The sequence below is a fragment of the Gorilla gorilla genome, chromosome 20 (genome assembly GCF_029281585.2).
Source record: "Gorilla gorilla gorilla isolate KB3781 chromosome 20, NHGRI_mGorGor1-v2.1_pri, whole genome shotgun sequence".
Lineage (NCBI taxonomy): Eukaryota > Metazoa > Chordata > Mammalia > Primates > Hominidae > Gorilla > Gorilla gorilla.
In genome coordinates, this window is record NC_073244.2 from 21,559,972 (window position 1) to 21,579,149 (window position 19,178).

A 19,178-nucleotide genomic window follows, 5' to 3' on the forward strand; every position below is an offset into this window, starting at 1 on the left:
ATTTTAGGGTCTGCCATTCAACTTATTACAAATGGGATGGGCTTTGCATGTGCAGAGAAAGTCAGGAAAGCCAGGATAGCTAGAAGGAAGACAGCAGAGGAGGCAGGGAGGAGATGCTATCAAAGGCTGGACAAAGGCCAGACAGGTATGATTTTACAGACTGCATGAGGACTGCAAATTTTATTCAAAGTGAATTGGAAAGCCAGAGAGGATTTTGAACAATATGCAACCACACACAATCTACACGGGATTATTCATAGGAGCTTTAGTTGCAATAGCTGAAAACTGGAAAAAATAACAAAAAAACAAAATATCCCTTAAGAGAGGAATGGTTAAACTGTGATTCACCCATACCATGAAACACTGCTCAGCAATAAAGAGGGCAAACTACTAAAACACGGCAGGCCAGGTGCAGTGGCTCACGCTTGTAATCCCAGTACTTTGGGAGGCTGAGGCGGGTGGATCACCTGAGGTCAGGTGTTCAAGACCAGCCAGACCAATATGGTGAAACCCCGCTCTACTAAAAATATAAAAAACTAGCTGGGCATGGTGGTGGGTGCCTGTAATCCCAGCTACTCAGGAGGCTGAGGCAGGAGAATCGCTTGAACCCAGGAGGCAGAGGTTGCAGTGAGCTGAGATCGTGGCATTGTACTCCAGCCTGGGTAATAAAGCGAGACTCCATCTAAAAAAAAATTATATATATATATATATATATGTAGTCAGGCATGGTGGCATGCAGCTGTAGTCCCAGATACTGGAGGCTGAAGCAGGAAGATCTCTTGAGCCCAGGAGTTTGAGGCTGCAGTGAGCCATGATTGTGCGCCTGCACTCCAGTCTGGGAGACAGAGCAAGACCCTCTGTCTTGCTAAAAACATAAAATACAACAAAACAGAAAAGCAAAGAAGTACACAACACTTTGGATGAATCTCAAAATAAGTAGCCTGATTGAAAGAAGCCAATCTTGGCCAGGCGTGGGGCTCATGCCTGTAATCCCAGCACTTTGGAAGGCGGAGGTGGGTGGATGACCTGAGGTCAGGAGTTCGAGACCACCCTGACCAACATGGTGAAACCCCGTCTCTACAAAAAATATAAAAAATTAGCCAGGTGTAGTGGTGGGCGCCTATAATCCCAGCTACTCAGGAGGCTGGGGCAGGAGGATCACTTGAACCCAGGAGACAGAGTTTGCAGTGAGCCAAGATTGTGCCATTGCACTCCAGCCTGAGCAGCAAGAGCAAAACTCCATCTCAAAACAAAAAGAAAGAAGCCAATTTCAAAGGTACCATTAATATGATCCATTTATATGATATTCTCCAAAAGTGACAAAACCATACTATGGGAGGAAAGATCAGTGTTGCCAGGGGTTAGGGAAGGGTGTTAGAATGAAGGGGGTAGCATAGAAGGTTTTGGGGGTGATAGAACTGTTTTGTATTATGGTTAAAATTCTAATTATTATAGTGGCTACCTATGTTAAAATTTTTATTGAACTGAACTCTAAAAATTTCAATTTTACTGCATGATCCTTTAAAAACTAAAATTACATACATATAATTTTATACATATATGTGTAAATAAATAGATAATTATATGCACACACACACCATCCATAAATAAATAGAACTGTTTAAAGACACACTGGCACCAAACCAAAGTGATCCCTTGAAGTAACCAGAAGATTTGAAAGAGAACTGGAAAAGGGACTCAGTTTCTGCCTGTGCAATTCAAAAGTGTCTTTGATGTTACTCGCAGGAAACGCTGCTGTTAAGTGTTTCAAGTCTGGGGAAGCAATGCTCTTACCACACCCTCATATCCTTGTCAATGCTTATTTTTATAAGTTTCGAAGTAAGTATAGAGTCTGGAAATGTCACAGAGGGAAGTGATCATCAATGTCAAGTCCTCTCTTTGATGACTTGTGAGACACAGAGCGGGTTGATCTCTGCAAGTCTCAGCAAGTGGTTCAGAACTAAACCGGTTCCCAGATTTCCTGACTCTTCCCGGTGCGCATGAAATCCCTGTGTTTCTAAATGCTCCTACAGCCTTCGAGAAGGCTCCTAAGGCACTTAGAGCTCCTTCTAAACTGATGCAGGCCCCTAATCCTGGCTTTCATCTCCTTGAGCCAAGGACAGCATCATGTAGGCTTCCAACCATCGTCATGAGGTGTGAGTCATACCTGGCTCCACACCTGTAGGAGGTAATGCCTAACAGGGAGTGATGGAACCGGTATTTCCATCCACTCAAGCAAATAAATGAAAACCAACAAGCTCTCACCACTGGGGAAAATTAACGATCCGCAGAAACCACGAAAACATTACTAAAGGAGTTGTTAGTAATTTATAAATGAACAGATTCCCAAAATTTAAAAAGAAAAATGGAGTCATCCTACACAACTTTCAATGTGCTTAACATGCCCCTTAAAATTGAAAATGAGGCTGGGTGCTCATGCCTGTAATCCCAACACTTTGGTGGAGCCAAGGTGGGAGGATCACTTAAGAGTTTGAGACCAGCCTGAGCAACTTAGAAAGATTCCGTTTCTACAAAAAAATTTTAAAATTAGCCAGCTGTGGTGGTGCGCACCTGTAGTCCCAGCTACTTGGGAGGCTGAGATGTTGCTTGAGCCCAGGAGTTTGAGGCTGTGGTGAACTATGATCACACCACTGCACTCCAGCCTGGGCAACAGAGCAAGACCTTTTCTCAAAAAAAGAAATATTGAGGCCAGGCACAGGGGCTCACGCCTGTAATCCCAGCACTTTGGAAAGCCGAGGCAGGCAGATCACTTGAAGTTAGAAGTTCGACACCAGCCTGACCAACATGGTGAAACCCTGTCTCTACCAAAAATACAAAAATTAGCCAGGCCTGGTGGCACGCGCCTGTAATCCCAGCAACTAGAGGCTGGAGCAGGAGATTCGCTTAAACCTGGGAGGCAGAGGTTGCAATGAGCTGAGATCACGCCACTGCACTCCAACCTGGGCGACAGAGCAAGTCTCTGTCTCGAAAAAAGAAAAATTGAAATTGAAATCCAACATCCTGGGATGAGCTGACCCACAGAAGCTTTTTGGTAATAGCCAAAAACTGGAAAAACCAAAATACTCCTCGAGAAGTGAATGGTTAGATGTCCTACGGCACATCCATTCCATGGAATACTACTCAGCAATGTAATAAGCATTTATTCGATATTATACTTTATGTATTATAAAAAGAAAGGCAATTATCATTGGCAGAGAAGAGAGTCATCCTCCAAAATATGGACCTCTTTAGTCATGCCTAATGGAACACAGTATAAGAATTATTATTCCCTTAATAATTATTATTTCCTTCTTAGAGAGAAAGTTATATTAGCTAATCATAAATACACAGAATCTAGAAATTGTTCTAAAACTTTATTTTTCTCAGTGGGGCGCGGTGGCTCACGCCTGTAATCCCAGCACTTTAGGAGGCTGAGGCGGGTGGATCGCCTGAGGTCAGGAGTTCGAGACCAGCCTGGCCAACATAGTGAAACCCCGTCTCTACTAAAAAATACAAAAAATTAGCTGACTTTGGTGGCGGGTGCCTACAATCCCAGCTACTCAGGAAGCTGAGGCAGCAGAATCGCTTGAACCTGGGAGGCGGAGGTAGCAATGAGCTGAGATTGCGCCATTGCACTCCACGGCAACAAGAGTGAAACTCCGTCTCAAAAACAAAACAAAACAAAAACCTTTATTTTTCTCTTGAGGCTCCCATCAGACTACCTGGGAAGGAGATCTTCGCTCCTGTCTCCCTTTCCTTTCCTTTCTCTTATCCCTCATTTCCTTTGGGTTTGGTTTTTTTTTTTTATTTTTTAGTACTAACTGCAGGATCTTGGCTCCCAGTGAATTGGCTAAGATTGTGAAGAGTATTGACAACTTCAGGCTGAATCCTAATTTTGCCTTTCAGTTGCGTTTGATATTAGACACATTTCTTTTCTTTTCTTTTTTACTTCCCACGCTGCACTGATGTAACTTTTTTTTTTTTTTTAGTTTCTAATTTTTGTGAGTACATAGTAGGTGTATATATTTATGGGGAACACAAGATTTTTTTTTGTATCCATTAACCATCCCCACTTCTGCCCCACCCCCCACCACCCTTCCCAGCCTCTGGTAACCATCCTTCTACTCTCTATCTCCAAGAGTTCAATTGTTTTAATTTTAGCTCCCACAAATAAGTGAGAATATGCCAGTTCCATCTAAATTGTTGCAAATAACAGGATCTCATTTTTTATGGCTAAATAGTACTCCATTGGGTATAATAAGTACCCCAAAGTCCACTATGTCATACTTTTTTTTTTTTTTTTGAGGTGGAGTTTCACTCTTGTCACCCAGGCTGGAGTGCAATGGCACGATCTTGGCTCACTACAACATCTGCCTTCTGGGTTCAAGTAATTACCCTGCCTCAGCCTCCTGAGTAGCTGGGATTACAGGCACCCACAACATGTCTGGCTAGTTTTTGTATTTTTAGTAGAGACAGGGTTTCGCCATGTTGCCCAGGCTCATCTTGAACTCCTGACCTCAGGCGATCCACCCACCTCGGCCTCCCAAAGGGCTGGGATTACAGGCATGAGCCACCACACTCGGCCCATCGTGCCCTTTAAAGGAAATGTATATGTTCCTTTGAGCCTTTAAGTTTCTCCTATAGCCTGGGATAAAAATGTATGGTTGGGCTGGGCGCAGTGGCTCACACCTGTAATCCCAGCACTTTGGGAGGCCGAGGTGAGTGGATCACTTGAGGCCAGGAGTTCAAGATCAGCCTGGCCAACGTGGAGAAACCCTATCTCTACTAAAAATACAAAAATTAGCCAGTCATGGTGGCATGCGCCTGTAGTCCCAGCTACTCAGGAGACTGAAGCACGAGAATCACTTGAACCTGGGAGGCGGAGGTTAAAGTGAGCTGAGATCATGCCACTGCACTCCAGCCTGAGCGACACAGCAAGACACTTGTCTCAAAAAAAAGTATGGTTGGAGCTAAAGAAGCAACTTTGGACTCAGACATGGAAGCTATGATTTAAGGAAAGCACTTTACCAGCCCTAAACTACCCACCTCCAGACCTGTACATGAGCAAGATATAACTTCTATCCAGGTTAAACTACTCTATTTTAGGTTCTCGTTGTTACAGCAGCTCATACTGCACAATAATTTAAAATAAAAGTTAGCGCCAAGAGTGGAGTTTTGCCCTAATAAGTACCGGATGTGGGGTTTTGCCCTACTAAGAACCAGAACTGGGGTTCTGCTTTAATAAAAACCTGAACTATAAGGCGTTAACTTGACCATTAGACAGCAGGTCATGAAGACGCAGATACAAGGTGAGGATCTGGTGATCTATGTTACATTATGGCAGACCACTAGGTAAAACTGTGATGTCTTGAATGACAGAGCAGGCACCGATGGAGTCTCCAAGCTTTGGAGATGTCATTGGAAGAACCCAGACTCTGTGTGTGTGTGTGTGTGTGTGTGTGTGTGTGTGTGTGTGTTGACTACTTCTGGCTACCATTAATAAAGAGAGAGATGTACTGTAGAAGTGGAGATGGAAAGGAATAGAATTGTATCAGTGAGGCCGGGTGTGGTGCCTCACGCTTGTAATCCCAGCACTTTGGGAGGCCAAGGTGGGCAGATTGCCTGAGCTCAGGAGTTCGAGACCAGCCTAGGAAACACTGTGAAACACTGTCTCTACTAAAATACAAAAAATTAGCCAGTCATGGCAGTGGGCGCCTGTAGTCCCAGCTACTCAGGAGGCTGAGGCAGGAGAATCGCTTGAACCTGGGAGGCGGAAGTTGCAGTGAGCTGAGATCGCGCCACTGCACTCCAGCCTGAGCGAGAGAGCAAGACTCTGTCTCCAAAAAAAAAAAAAAAAAAAAAAAGAATTACATCAAGGGAGGCTCTTTCTCCATGCAGGCTACAGTTGAAATGATCTGACTGTGGTGATTCAGGGCCTCATAGGGATTCAAAGCAAAACACCTCCTGCACCCATAAAATGAAGCATCCATGCAAGATGGCTCTGATGAGGCAATGGGTTCTCAGCAGCTTCCCACTTGGAAGTCTCTTCTAGACTGTGAGAGTCAGCCCAGGAGCAAGAGTACTGCCTCCCCTCTCAACTCTGCCTTTCAAAAAGTTAAGAGTAGCTGTCACTAACATGAGAGAATATCCCCGGGCGCGGTGGCTTATGCCTGTAATCCCAGCTCTTTGGGAGGCCGAAGCGGGCGGATCACGAGGTCAGGAGATCGAGACCATCCTGGCCAATATGGTGAAACCCCGTCTCTACTAAAAATACAAAAATTAGCTGGGTGTGGTGGCACGTGCCTGTAATCCTAGCTACTCGGGAGGCTGAGGCAAGAGAATGGCTTGAACCTGGGTGGTGAAGGTTGCGGTGAGCCGAGATCATGCCATTGCACTCCAGCCTGGGCAACAAAAGCGAAACTCCATCTGGAAAAAAAAAAGAAGAAGAAAGAAAAAAATAAAAAAAGATAAGAGAGTACCAAGGTCCAGGCATAGAGGCTAGGAAATAAAGGAGGACAGAGTTAAGGTTTAAGAACTATGCCAGAGAAGATATTGATAATTGGCTGTCACTCCTTGCATATGGGCCTGCCTGGAGACAAGAGGATGGAAAGTCTACTAAATTTTTGAGATCTGCATTGTCAAAGAAACTATAAGTCTGGACTGCTTTGGCACAGTTTTTGACTGTGATTATTTGACATTAAAAAAAAAATCTTGGTGGGTAGCAATGGCTCATGCCTGTAATCCTAGCACTTTGGGAGGCTGAGGCGGATGGATTACTTGAGATCAGGAGTTCAAGACCAGCCTGGCCGAGTAGTGAAAACCCATCTCTGCTAAAAATACAAAAACTAGCCTGGCGTGATGGCGCATGCCTATAATCCCAGCTACTTGGGAGGCTGAGGCAGGAGAATCACTTGAATCCGGAAGGCAGAGATTGCGGTGAGCCGCGATTGTGCCCCTGCACTCCAGCCTGGGTTACAGATGGAGACTCCATCTCAGAAAAATAAAATAAAATAAAGAAAAAACAATCTTGGCCAGGAGCAATGGCTCATGCCTGTAATCCCAGCACTTTGGGAAGCCAAGGCAGGGGAATCAATTGAGCCCAGGAGTTTGAGAACTGGCCTAGGCAAAAAAGTGAGACAAAAAATTAAAAAAATTAGCCGAGCATGGGGTTGTATGCCTGTGGTCCCAGATACATGGGAGCCTGAGGTAGGAGGATCCCTTGAGCCCACAAGGTTGAGGCTGCAGTGAGCCATATTCACATCACTGCAGTCCAGCCTAAGTGACAGAGAAAGAGCCTGTCTCAAAAAAAAAAAAAATCCCCCAAATTTGTATCATGAACCCCCTCAAAATTGTACCAGCAAGAAATGAGAAAGCTTCAGAAATGGCTTTGGGGCATAGAAGACAATGAAGGGCCCCACTAGGGGGCAAAACCAAGGACCATGGAGGACAATGGACAAACAACTTACTCTCTGGCAAGGCTGCCCTTCAAGGAGTCTTCACAATTTCTGACTAATAAAATTTGCATTTGTTTTGTTTTGTTTTTTACAGACTGGGTCTTTCTCTGTCGCCCAGGCTGGAGTACAGTGGCACGATCATAGCTCACTGCAGTCTCAATCTCCTGGGCCCAAGCAATCCTCCCATCTCAGCCTTCTGAGTAGCTGGGACCACAGGCACATGCCACCACACCCAGATAATGTTTTGTTTTTTTGTAGAGATGGGGTCTCACTATGTTGCCCAGGCTGGTCTCAAACTCGTGGCCTCAAGCAATCCTCCAACCTCGGTTTCCCAGAGTGCTGGGATTACAAGCATGAACCACTGCACACCTAGTTAATTTCTACGTAATGAAAATTTCATATTGCGGTTCATTGACTTTTGTGTGTTTTCCACGCTTCCATTGAAGTGAAGGTTTTTTATTGTTTAGGAAATTGGGGGCAGAGGTGTTTGTTTGTTTGTTTGTTTTACTATGGTTTTACCACTTATACTGCATGTAGACTAGAGGGAGCTTTTTAAGTTTGTAGGCCACCAGACCATGAGAAACCATACCAGAGCTCAATGGAGGAATGTTATATTTCAAACCAGACCAGCGAGTGGATGAGTCATTAGGCTATGTCTCTTGGATAGGGATGGTCTGTGTATGAGAAGAAGGAGGTGCATGTACACTGTATGCAGTGGCACCAGTTCATCTAGCTCTGCCTGTTTAGGGAGACGATTTAGATATTTCAGAATCAAGATATCTACAAGACAAATAAACTCTTCTCTTGCCAACTCAATGTTGCTAACTGGCTGCATTTCATTGCATATCTCTTTTAACTTAATTTCTGTTTTTAATCATGGCAAAATACACATAACATAAACACTACCGGTAGAGTCATTTTTAAGTCTACAGCTCAATGGCATTACATACATTCACACTGTTGTGTAACCATGACCACCACTCATTATCAGGACTTTTCCATCTTGCAAAAGTGAAACTCCATACCCATTAAACACTCACTCTCCATTCTCATCTCCCTTAGGCCATGACAGCTAGTGTTCTACTTTCTGTCTCTATGAATTTGAATGCTCTGGGTACCTCACAGAAGTTGAATTATCTGGGTACCTCATAGAAGTAGAATTATACAGTACTTCTTATTTTGTTATTGGCTTATCTCACTTAGCATACTATCCTCCAGGCTCATCCATGTTGTGTCAGAATTTCCTTCTTCTTAAGAATGAATAATATTCTGTTGTATGGTGGTATGTGCTATACCATGTTTTGTTTATTCATCCATCCACTGAAGGGCACTTGGGTTGCTTCCACCTTTTTTGGCTATTGTGAATAATGTTGCTCTGAATATGGGTGTGCAAATGTCTCTTCAAGATCTTGCTTTCAGGTTTTTTGGATTACACCCGGAAGTAGAATTGCTAGATCATATGCTGAATCTATTTTTAACTTTTTGAGGAACCACCTGTATTAGTCCGTCCTCACACTATTAATAAAGATATACCTGAGACTGGGAAGAAAAAGAGCATTAATTGGACTTACAGTTCCAATGGCTGGGGAGGTCTCAGAATCACGACAGGAGGAAAAAGGCACTTCTTACATGGCAGCGGCAAGAGAAAATGAGGAAGACACAAAAGTAGAAACCCCTGATAAAACCCCGTTTTTACTAAAAATACAAAAATTATCTAGGTGTGGTGGCACACACCTGTAATCCCAGCTACTCGAGAGGCTGAGGAGGAGAATCACTTGAACCAGGAGGTGGTGGTTGCAGTGAGCCGAGATTGCGGCACTGCACTCCAGCATGAGCGACATAGTGAGACTCCATTAAAAAAAAAAAAAAAACCCACACAGGTTTATTATCTCAAAGTGTCTATAGATCAGGAATCTTAGTTGGGGCACAGCTACTCACAGGCTGCAATCAAAAGGTTGGCCAGAGCTGCGGTCTTATCTGAAGGCGCAAGTGAGTAAGGACCCTTTTTCTAGTTTATTTATGTGGTTTTAGCATGAATTCAGTTACTTGAAAACTGTTGGACTAAGGGCCACTGTTGCTCACTGGATGTTGGCTGTAGGCTACACTCAGTTTCTTGCCTCTCCAAATAGGCTGTTGGCTTCATCAAAGCCAGCAAGAGAGAGATTTTGCTGCCAAGAAGGATGCCAGGATCTTTGTAACACAATCATGGAAATGGCATCCACTCAACATTTTGATATTCTATTGGTGAGAAGCAAGTTACTCAAGAGGAGGAAATTATATGAGGTCATGAGTACCAGGAGGTGGGATCATTGGGAGCCATCTTAGAGGTTCCCTGCCATACTGTCTCCTCTTCTGTATTTTAGGGCTCCAGTGCCTGACCACTTGCTTCCCCAACTTCTAGCATCACCTTCTCTCCTTCTAGTACTAGAAAGGCATTCTCCTCCCATCTTATCCTTATAGTAAGCTTTACCCTCTCTTTCCATGTGACCACGATGACGGAATCATTTCAGCGGAACGTGATTTATGGGAAAGTGGCAAGGATTTCAACAAACACATCTGTTTAGGCTGGGTGCAGTGGCACATCCCTGTAATCCCAGTGCTTTGGGAGGCCAAGGCGGGAGAATTACTTGAGCCCAAGAGTTCCAGATCAGCCTGGGCAACGTAGTGAGATGCCATCTCTTTTTTAAAAAAAAAATTTGCAGGTGTTGTATTGTGTGCCTGTAGTCCCAACTAACTACCCAGGAAGCTGAAGCAGGAGGAGTCCTTCAACCCAGAAGTTTGAAGCTGCAGCAAGCTATGAATGCACCACTGTACTCCAGCCTGGGTGACAGAGTGAGACCCTGTCTCTTAAAAAAAAAAAAATCTGTTTAGAATTTTCAAAATAGTATCCTTGTGAGTCATATAATCATGTATATGTTTAAATACACAGAATGAGCAGCAGAAATGGAAAACAGAGATGCAAGGAGAAGCATTGAAAAGGCAAGGCATGGATGTCTACATGAAAAGTTAGAGTTATATGAGATAATGACTCAGTTTCCCCAGCATGATCAGAAGAGTATTGATGGAGAGTTTCCCTTAGGCCTGGCCTATTTTCTTCTTAGGCAATTCTACTTGTAAGTGTATCAGCTGGATTCAACAGGAAATGGAAGACACATTGCTTCTGGGTAATTTAGGGGAAGTTTTTCCAAGGGTCTGTTTGTAATGATGTGGGCAAAGTTAAGGGCTGGTGTGGCATCCCAGAGCTAGCAACGCTGGGGAGCTGTTAACACTTATTAGTGCCTGATGGTGCAAGGAAGAGAATGCTTACAGATGACCAGAAAAAGTGGCTGTGTGGAAGGGCCTATGGCCCCTAATAAAGAGAGCAGCCAACTACAGCAACCAGGCATCTGGTATCTCTATAGTCTCCCTGACATTTCTTTCCTTCTGACCTCCATCTCCTGGCAATGCCTCCAATTGGCCAAACCCAACCAGAAACCAGAGGGTGCCAAGCCCATCAGTGTGGTCCATATAGGTTGGTCTCCCAAGACAACAAGCAAAGTAGACATTTTGGGACAAATAGAAAACACAGCACATAAAGCACAGCCCATATCATATTTTCTTGGAGAATTTTATGGTGTCAGCTTCATCACCAGTGTTCAGCAAACTTCCCTTTTCCTAATTCCACAAAGTATAAAGGTAGGTTATTGATTTAGGATCTTTCTTCTTTTTCAATGTAAGCATTCGCAGCTATGAATTGCCCTCTGAGCCCTGCTTTTGCCACATCCTATAAGTTTTAGTGTGTTTTGTTTTCGTTTTCATTCATCTCAATGTACTTTCCAATCTAACATAATTTCTTCTTTGACCTCCTGGTTAAGAGCATGTTGCTTAATGTCTGCATATTTGTAAAGTTTTCTTCTGTCACTAATTTCTTACCTTATTCCATTGTAGTCAAAGATACTTTGGATTATTTCAATCCAACACCAGCATCTAATTAAACAAAAGTTAACTACTAAAGCACAATGAGACACCACTTTACATCTATTAGGATTGATATGATTTTTAAAAACACAAAATAGGCCAGGCACGGTGGTTCACGCCTATAATCCCAGCACTTTGGGAGGCCAAGATGGCCAGATCATGAGGTCAGGAGTTCGAGATGATCCTGGCCAACACAGTGAAACCCCGTCTCTACTAAAAATACAAAAATTAGCCGGGCATGGTGGCACGTGCCTGTAGTCTTGCTACTCAGGAGGCTGAGGCAGGAGAATCATTTGAGGTGGACCCTGCAGTGAGCCAAGATTGCACCACTGCACTCCAGCCTGGGCAACAAAGCGAGACTCTGTCTCAAAGAAAAAAAACATTAAAAAAAACTACTTCTTAGTATGACAAAATAAAAGAATGCTGAGGACAGTGTCAGTCCAGATCAATGCTACTAGACACAACCTTCCACAGCCCACCCTCAAGGGGCTGCCTTAATGGCACCCTCCACTGGTGCACATCAGACACTGCAGACCACCATGCATCGCAGCCAAGTCCAGGAAATGAAGACAAAAGAAAAAGCATCCATTCCTGAGCTTATGCCAAGTCTCAGGCACTATTAGTTGACAAAGCCTATCTCATTTAAGGCCTGGGAGTGAACCCTGTTTACCACATGGGACAACTGAGTCTGTGGAGGTACACATGCTAATAAAAACCCTAGAGTGGCTGGGCTCAGTGGCTCACATCTGTAATCCCAGCATTTAGGGAAGCCAAGACAGGAGGCTCACTTGGGGCCAAGAGTCTGAGATCAGCCTGGGCAACAGAGTGAGACCCTATCTGTACAAAATCAGAATTGTAAAAATTAACTGGGCACGGTGGTGAACACCGGTAGTCCCAGCCATGTGGGAGGCTGAGGAGGGAGGATCACTTAAGCCCAGGAGTTGGAGGCTGCAGTCAGCCATCATTACACCACTGCACTCCAGCCTTGGCAACAGAGCAAGACCCTGTCTCCGAAAGGAAAAAAAAAAAAAAAACTAGAATAGCATGAAACGTAGAGCAGGTTTTTGTTTGTTTGTTTGTTTCTGTTTTGTTTTGAGATGGAGTTTCGCTCTTGTCTCCCAGGCTGGAGTGCAATGGGGCGATCTCAGCTCACTGCAACCTCCACCTCCTGAGTTCAAGCAATTCTCCTGCCTCAGCCTCCGCAGTAGCTGGAATTGCAGGCCTGCATCATCACGCGCGGCTAATTTTTGTATTTTTATTAGAGACGGTGTTTCACCACATTTGCCAGGTTGGTCTCCAACTCCTGACCTCAGGTAATCTGCCCGCCTTGGCCTCCCAAAGTGCTGGGATTACAGGTGTGAGCCACCGCGCCCAGCCAAGCAGGTTCTTATTTAAAAACCCCACGGCTCCACGCCAGGGTCCTCCTCAGAGCCACTCTCACCTCCTTGTTCCACAGAGTGCACACCACAGGGTTCAGCAGTGGCGTCACCACCGTGTAGAACACAGCCACCAAGCGGTCCTGGTCGGGGTTGGCCCTGGACTCCGGACGCAAGTAGATGATGGAGGCGCAGTCAAAATGTACTATGACCACGGTGACGTGGGCCACACAGGTGGAGAAGGCCTTGCGCCGGCCGGCTGCCGAGGAAATCCTCACGATGGAAGCCACGATGAAGGCATAGGAGAGGAGGATCGGGACGAAGGACATCAGCACCACCAGGACGCTCAGGAAGAAGATGCCCAGCGCCTTGCTGGCACTCTTGGCGCAGCTGAGCTTCAGCACCGGGGCGATGTCACAGAAGAAGTGCTCCACGTGGTCTCCGCCGCAAAAGGGCGATGAGAAGATCATGCTGGTCTCGATCAAGGCCACCAAGAACCCAGAGCAGAAAACCAGGGCTCCCAGGCAGAGGCAAACGGTGGGTCTCATGACCATAGAGTAGCGCAGGGGGTGGCAGATGGCCACATAGCGGTCATAACCCATCAGGGTAAGGAGGAAGCAGTGGCTGCATCCCAGACCCAGGAAGAAAAACATCTGAGCCTGACAGCCAGGGATGGAGATGGCCTGGTCTCCATCAGCAGATGAGCTAGCATGTTGGGGATGGTGACCAGCGTGTATAGCAGGTCTCCGAGAGGGACAGCACCGCCAGGAAGTGGTACATGGGAGTGTGGCGGGACCTATCCTCATGGGTGATGGTGATGATGGTGACGTTGCCACCGAGGGTGACCAGGTAGGTAAGGAAGAACAGGGTGAAGAGTGTGTTCCTCAGGTGTGGGAGGTTGGAGAATCCCATCATCAGGAATTCTGTCACCAGACAGGTCCCATTTTCCTGCTGCTTGTAAAGAGACAGAGAGGAGACAACAGAATAGGTAAAATAGAGTGATTAATAAGGGTCTGCGATGCATCAGGTAGCAGTGTGGAAAGAAAATCATTTCTGGCCAGACATGGTGGCATACGCCTGTAATCCCAGCACTTTGGGAGGCCAAGGCGGGTGGATCACCCAAGGTCAGGAGTTCGAGACCAGCCTGGCCAACATGGCGGAACCCCGTCTCTACTAAAAATACAAAAAACGTAGCTGGGCGTATTGGTATGCATCTGTAATCCCAGCTACTTGGGAGGTTGAGGCGGGAGAATCACTCGAACCCAGGAGGAGGAGGTTGTAGTGAGCTGAGATCACGCCACTGCACTCCAGCCTGGGGGACTGAGTGAAACTCCATCTCAGAAAAATAATAATAATAATTCCTGTTTTGCAAAAACTGAAAGGGGTACTCAGAAACAATAAGCCCTTTGTTTTCCTAAGAGTCACACAACTAGCAAGTGACTCTTCCATAGATAAGAAAATCAGAGGAATGTATGAGAAAATGATATTTGGTGTGTGGAAGGAAGATGGTAAGTTTGAATTTCTCTAGAAACAGATGCTTGATAAGGATTCAAGAGAAATATTTTATATAAAAGATGATTTCAAGTGACATACATAGGGAAGTAGGACGTGAAACAAGGAAGGTAGATAACCCATACAATGTACATCACCAAGGAAGGTACTGCCGTGGGCCAGTGGAATTTAATCTTATGTGCAGAACCCTGGGACGTGTCCAGGAATATACACTTCTGTGTTTTTTTACCTAAGGTATGAGGGAGCTTGGGGATATATCCACTCAGTCCCATTAGCCACTGGTTGAAGATTTCTCTCAGGAGGCGTTAAAGTGCCAGCACATGCTGCTTGCCATGTGTACAGAAAATTCAAAGTCCAGCTGCTGAGCAAGAAAAATAGGAGCAACAGGGATGTAGGTGAGAATTTTACAGGGTCTGCTGTAGTCCATGTGAAAAAGAATATCTGGCCAGACACAGTGGCTCACGTTTGTAATCCCAACACTTTGGGAAGCCAAGGCAGGTGGATCACTTGAGGCCAGGAGTTCGAGACCAGCCCGACCAACATGGTAAAACCCTGTCTCTACTAAAAATACAAAAATTAGCCAGGTGTGGTTGTGTGCACCTGTAATCCCGGCTACTCAGGAGGCTGAGGCAAGAGTATTGCTTGAACCCAGGAGGTGGAGGTTGCAGTGAGCCAGGATCATGCCACTACACTGCAGCTTGGACGACAAAGCAAGACTCTGTCTCAAAAAAACCAAAAACCTTAGGAAGGCAAAGGCAAAGACTGCAAAATTGATACCTGAAATAAACCAAATAACACTTTCAGGAGAATGAGGTCAGCAAGATCGTGGAATAGAAGTTTTCTGCCTTTACTTCCTTCAGCTACTGGAAATTGCTGGCAACTGTTCAAAGTGAAGAATGTTATCATTAATATCAAGACCTTAGGAGTGAGGCTGAGATGCCCCCTTGGACTGAAGAATCAAAAAAAAAAAAATTCATGGTGAAACAGTAAGAGGAATGGTTCTCTCTGACTACACTGTCCCTCCCTGAGGCCAGGAGGACACCATATGCTGAGAGTTCTCCTGGACCCATGGTTTTTGCAGTGGAAGGGATGAGTTGGAAGCGAACATTCAGCTTCTCCATCATTCTGGGATTCTTCGCGGGTAGCTTGCTCCTATCTCGTCCCACTTGAAATGTTGAGAATGCCAGCATGGCTGGACACCAGGGGTCAGTTGGGTCAAAGAACAGCAGACAAGGGGCTCACAGGAACCAGTTCACGGGTTTTGGTACTTGCTCTGCATCCCCACCAGCAGAAGTGCCGATATGGTTAGGATATTTGTCCCCACCCAAATCTCATGTTGAATTATAATCCCTAATGTTGGAGATGGGGCTTAGTGGGAAGTGTTTGGGTCATGGAGGCAGATTCCTCATGGCTTGGTGCTGTCCTTACAATAGTGAGTGAGTTCTTGCAAGATCTGGTCATTTAAAAGTGTGGAGCTATTCCACCCCACTCTCTCTCTCTTGCTCCTGCTTTTGTTATGGGAATTGCCTGCTCCCATTTTACCTTTCATCATGAGTAATGCTTCCTGAGGCCTCCCCAGAAGCAAAGCAGATGACACCATGAAGCATGCTGGCACCATGCTTCCTGTACAGCCTGCAGCACTCTTAGCCAATTAAACCTCTTTTCCTCATGAATTACTCAGTCTCAGGTATTTCTTTATAGCAATGCCAAGAATGGCTTACTACACTTGCCACACCATAGAAACTAGCAAACAGCATCATGTGCAAGAAACATGGTGCATGTTATTTTTCCTAACAGCATTACCACCCAGCCAGGGAAAACAACATCCAACCATGCCTGATCAGAGACAATTGCAGAGCCCAGCCAGCGGCCCCAAATGATGGCATAGTCCAGCCAGGTGCCCTTACCAGACTGTGGAACACATACAGAAATACCACTCAACCTCAGAGAACAGGAAGCAACTCAGCCCAGTTAGAGAACCCCACAGCAAAGTCTGCCTGTCTGGAGTTTCAACCAGCCAGCCCACCCAGAATTCCAAACTAAACTAAATAATAAAGGTCTATCACAACCAAATTATACCTGTAAAGGCTGGAAAGGATGGCTGTCTCCTCAAATGTAAAAGCAACTACATAGGACACAGGTTTATGTTTTAAAAAAACAAACAAAAAAATAAAAAAACAAGGAAACATAACACTACCAGAAAAAAATAATAAAGCTCCAGTAACAGACCCAGAAGAAAAGGTAATCTATAAAATGACTGAAAATGAATTCACAATGATTCTCTAAAAGTTCAGGAGCCTAAAAGAAAATACAGATAGAAAATTAAATGAAATTTGAAAAAACTTTATAAACAAAATTGGAAGTTTGACAAAGAAGTAGAAACAATTAAAAGCACAAATAGAAATCCTAGGAAGAAAAAAACATAATAACCTAAATGAAAAGTTTGATACAAAGTAGGATTAAGAGTGTAGAGATATTTTATTTCTGTGATCAAAGTTAAGTGGTTATCATCTTAAAATAATCTTTTAACACTATAAGATGTATTTTGCAAGCCTCATGGCAAGCACAAAGCAAAGGCCTATAATAGATACACAACAAATGAAAAGGAAGGAGTCAGTGTTCGCTTTGGCAGCACATGTACTAGAAATGGAATGATACAGGGATGATCGTGGCCCCTGCACAAAGATGACATGCACATTCTTGAAGCATCCCAACATAAAACTTACTTTAAAAGGAAGAAATCAAAACATATCACTAGAAGAAAGCATTTAAGCACTAAGAAAAAAAAGTAAATGAGGAAGAAACAAAAAGAATACATAAAATAACTAGAAAATAATCAGCAAAATGGCACTAGTAAGTCCTCACCTGTCAACAATTACCTTGAATGGACACGAATTACATTCTCCATCAAAAAACATGGGGTGAAGGAATAGATAGAAAGAGGCACCCAATCATGTGCTGCCTAAAAGAGACTTAATTCACCTGTAAGAAACACAGAATGAAAGAGATGGCATGGAAAAAGATATTCTAGGGCTGGGCATGGTGGCTTACACCTGTAATCCAATGCTTTGGGAGGCTGAGGCGAGCAGATCACTTGAGATAGGCATTCGAGACCAGCCTGGCCAACATGGTGGAACCCCACCTCTACTAAAAGTACAAAAATTAGCCAGATGTGGTGGTGTGTGCCTGTAATCCCAGCTACTAAGGAGGCTGAGGCAGGAGAATCACTTGAACCCAGAGGCGGAGGTTGCAGTGAGTTGAGATCGCGCCACCGCACTCCAGCCTGGGCAACAAAGCAAGACACCATCTCAAAAAAAAAAAAAGAAAAAGAAAAGAAAGAAAAATATAATCCACTCAAAGGGAAGCCAAAAAAGAGCAGGGATTACAATCCTTATGTCACGAAAAGAAAAGAAACTTTAAATAAAAAACTATAAAGAAACAAAGAAAAACATTATATAATGATAAGGGGATCAATTCAGTAACAGGATACAACAATTTTAAATATATATGCAACCAACAATGGAAAACATAAATGTATAAAACACATATTCCCTGAGGGATTCGTGCCATGAAAAAGTACAAGGCCTTACTTCAAATCTTCAGAAACTGAAGTAAAATGAAACCCCAAGCCAAGAAACTTAGACTCTACTTAAGAAATCCAGATCTAGGCCCGGCACGATGGCTCATGCCTGTAACCCCAGCACTTTGGAAGGCCAAGGCAGGCAGATCACAAGGTCAGGAGTTTGAGGCCAGCCTGGCCAATATGGTGAAACCCCATCTCTACTAAAAATAGCCGGGTGTGGTGGCGCACACCTGTAGTTCCAGCTACTTGGGAAGCTGAGACAGAAGAATTACTTGAACCCAGGAGGCAAAGGTTGCAGTGAGCTGAGATCAAGCCATTGCACTTCAGCCTGGGCAACAGAGCAAGACTCCATCTCAAAAGAAAAGAAAAGAAAAAAAAATCCAGATCTAATAAAAAGCATACTGGCAGACATGCCCTAAATATGTCTGAAACAGGCCTTTTTATGGTGAAGTAAACAACATCAAAGAGAAGAACAGAACCCTTTATAGAGACCGTGTAGAAACTCAATAACATGGAAGACTTCACAGTGAAAAAATAATGAGATATGACTATTTAAGAACTATAATTACTTAACATGACAAAACATTGTTAAATTGAAACAAATTTATAGGCAAACCACGAACTAGAACAAAGCTGTGATAAATGTTTACCTCTTACAAATTAAGAAAAATGTGAGCCAGGCACAGTGACTCATGCCTGCAATCCCAACACTTTTGAGAGGCCAAGACAGGCAGATCTCTTGAGCCCAAGAGTTTGAGACCAGCCTGAGCAACATGGTGAAACTTCATCTCTACAAAAAAAAAAAAAAATATATATATATATATATATATATATGTGTGTGTGTGTGTGTGTGTGTGTGTGTGTGTGTGTGTATATATATCTTAGCCAGCCACAATAGCATGTGCTTGTAGTCCCAGCTACTCTGGAGGCTGAGAAGGGAGGATCTCTTGAGACCAGGAGATCAAAACTACAGTAAGCCATGATTGCACCACTGCACTCCAGCCTAGGTGACAGACAGCGACCCTGAGAAAGAAAGAAGAAAGAAAAAGAGAGAAAGGAAGGAAGGAAGGAAGGAAGGAAGGAAGGAAGGAAAGATGGGAGGGAGGGAGGGAAAGAAAGGAAGAAAGAGACAGAAAGGAAGAAAGAGACAGAAAGGAAGAAAGACAAAGGAAGGAAGGGAAGGGAAGGGAAGGGAAAATGTATAGGACCACTCCCCAACATTCATGGAGCTCAAATAAAGACCCATATACCATGTGACAGATTATTTAAAGTTAAAAGTAAAGCTAATAAACAGTT

The 19,178-nt window shown here is 44.2% G+C and overlaps 1 non-coding gene across 1 annotated transcript; it reads left to right on the top strand.

Moving 5' to 3' along the window:
- Positions 1-16,915: 16,915 nt before the first annotated feature.
- Positions 16,916-17,019, top strand: LOC115931676 (U6 spliceosomal RNA). Its single transcript, XR_004068123.1, has one exon. It is a non-coding gene; the product is annotated as a U6 spliceosomal RNA (small nuclear RNA).
- Positions 17,020-19,178: the final 2,159 nt, after the last annotated feature.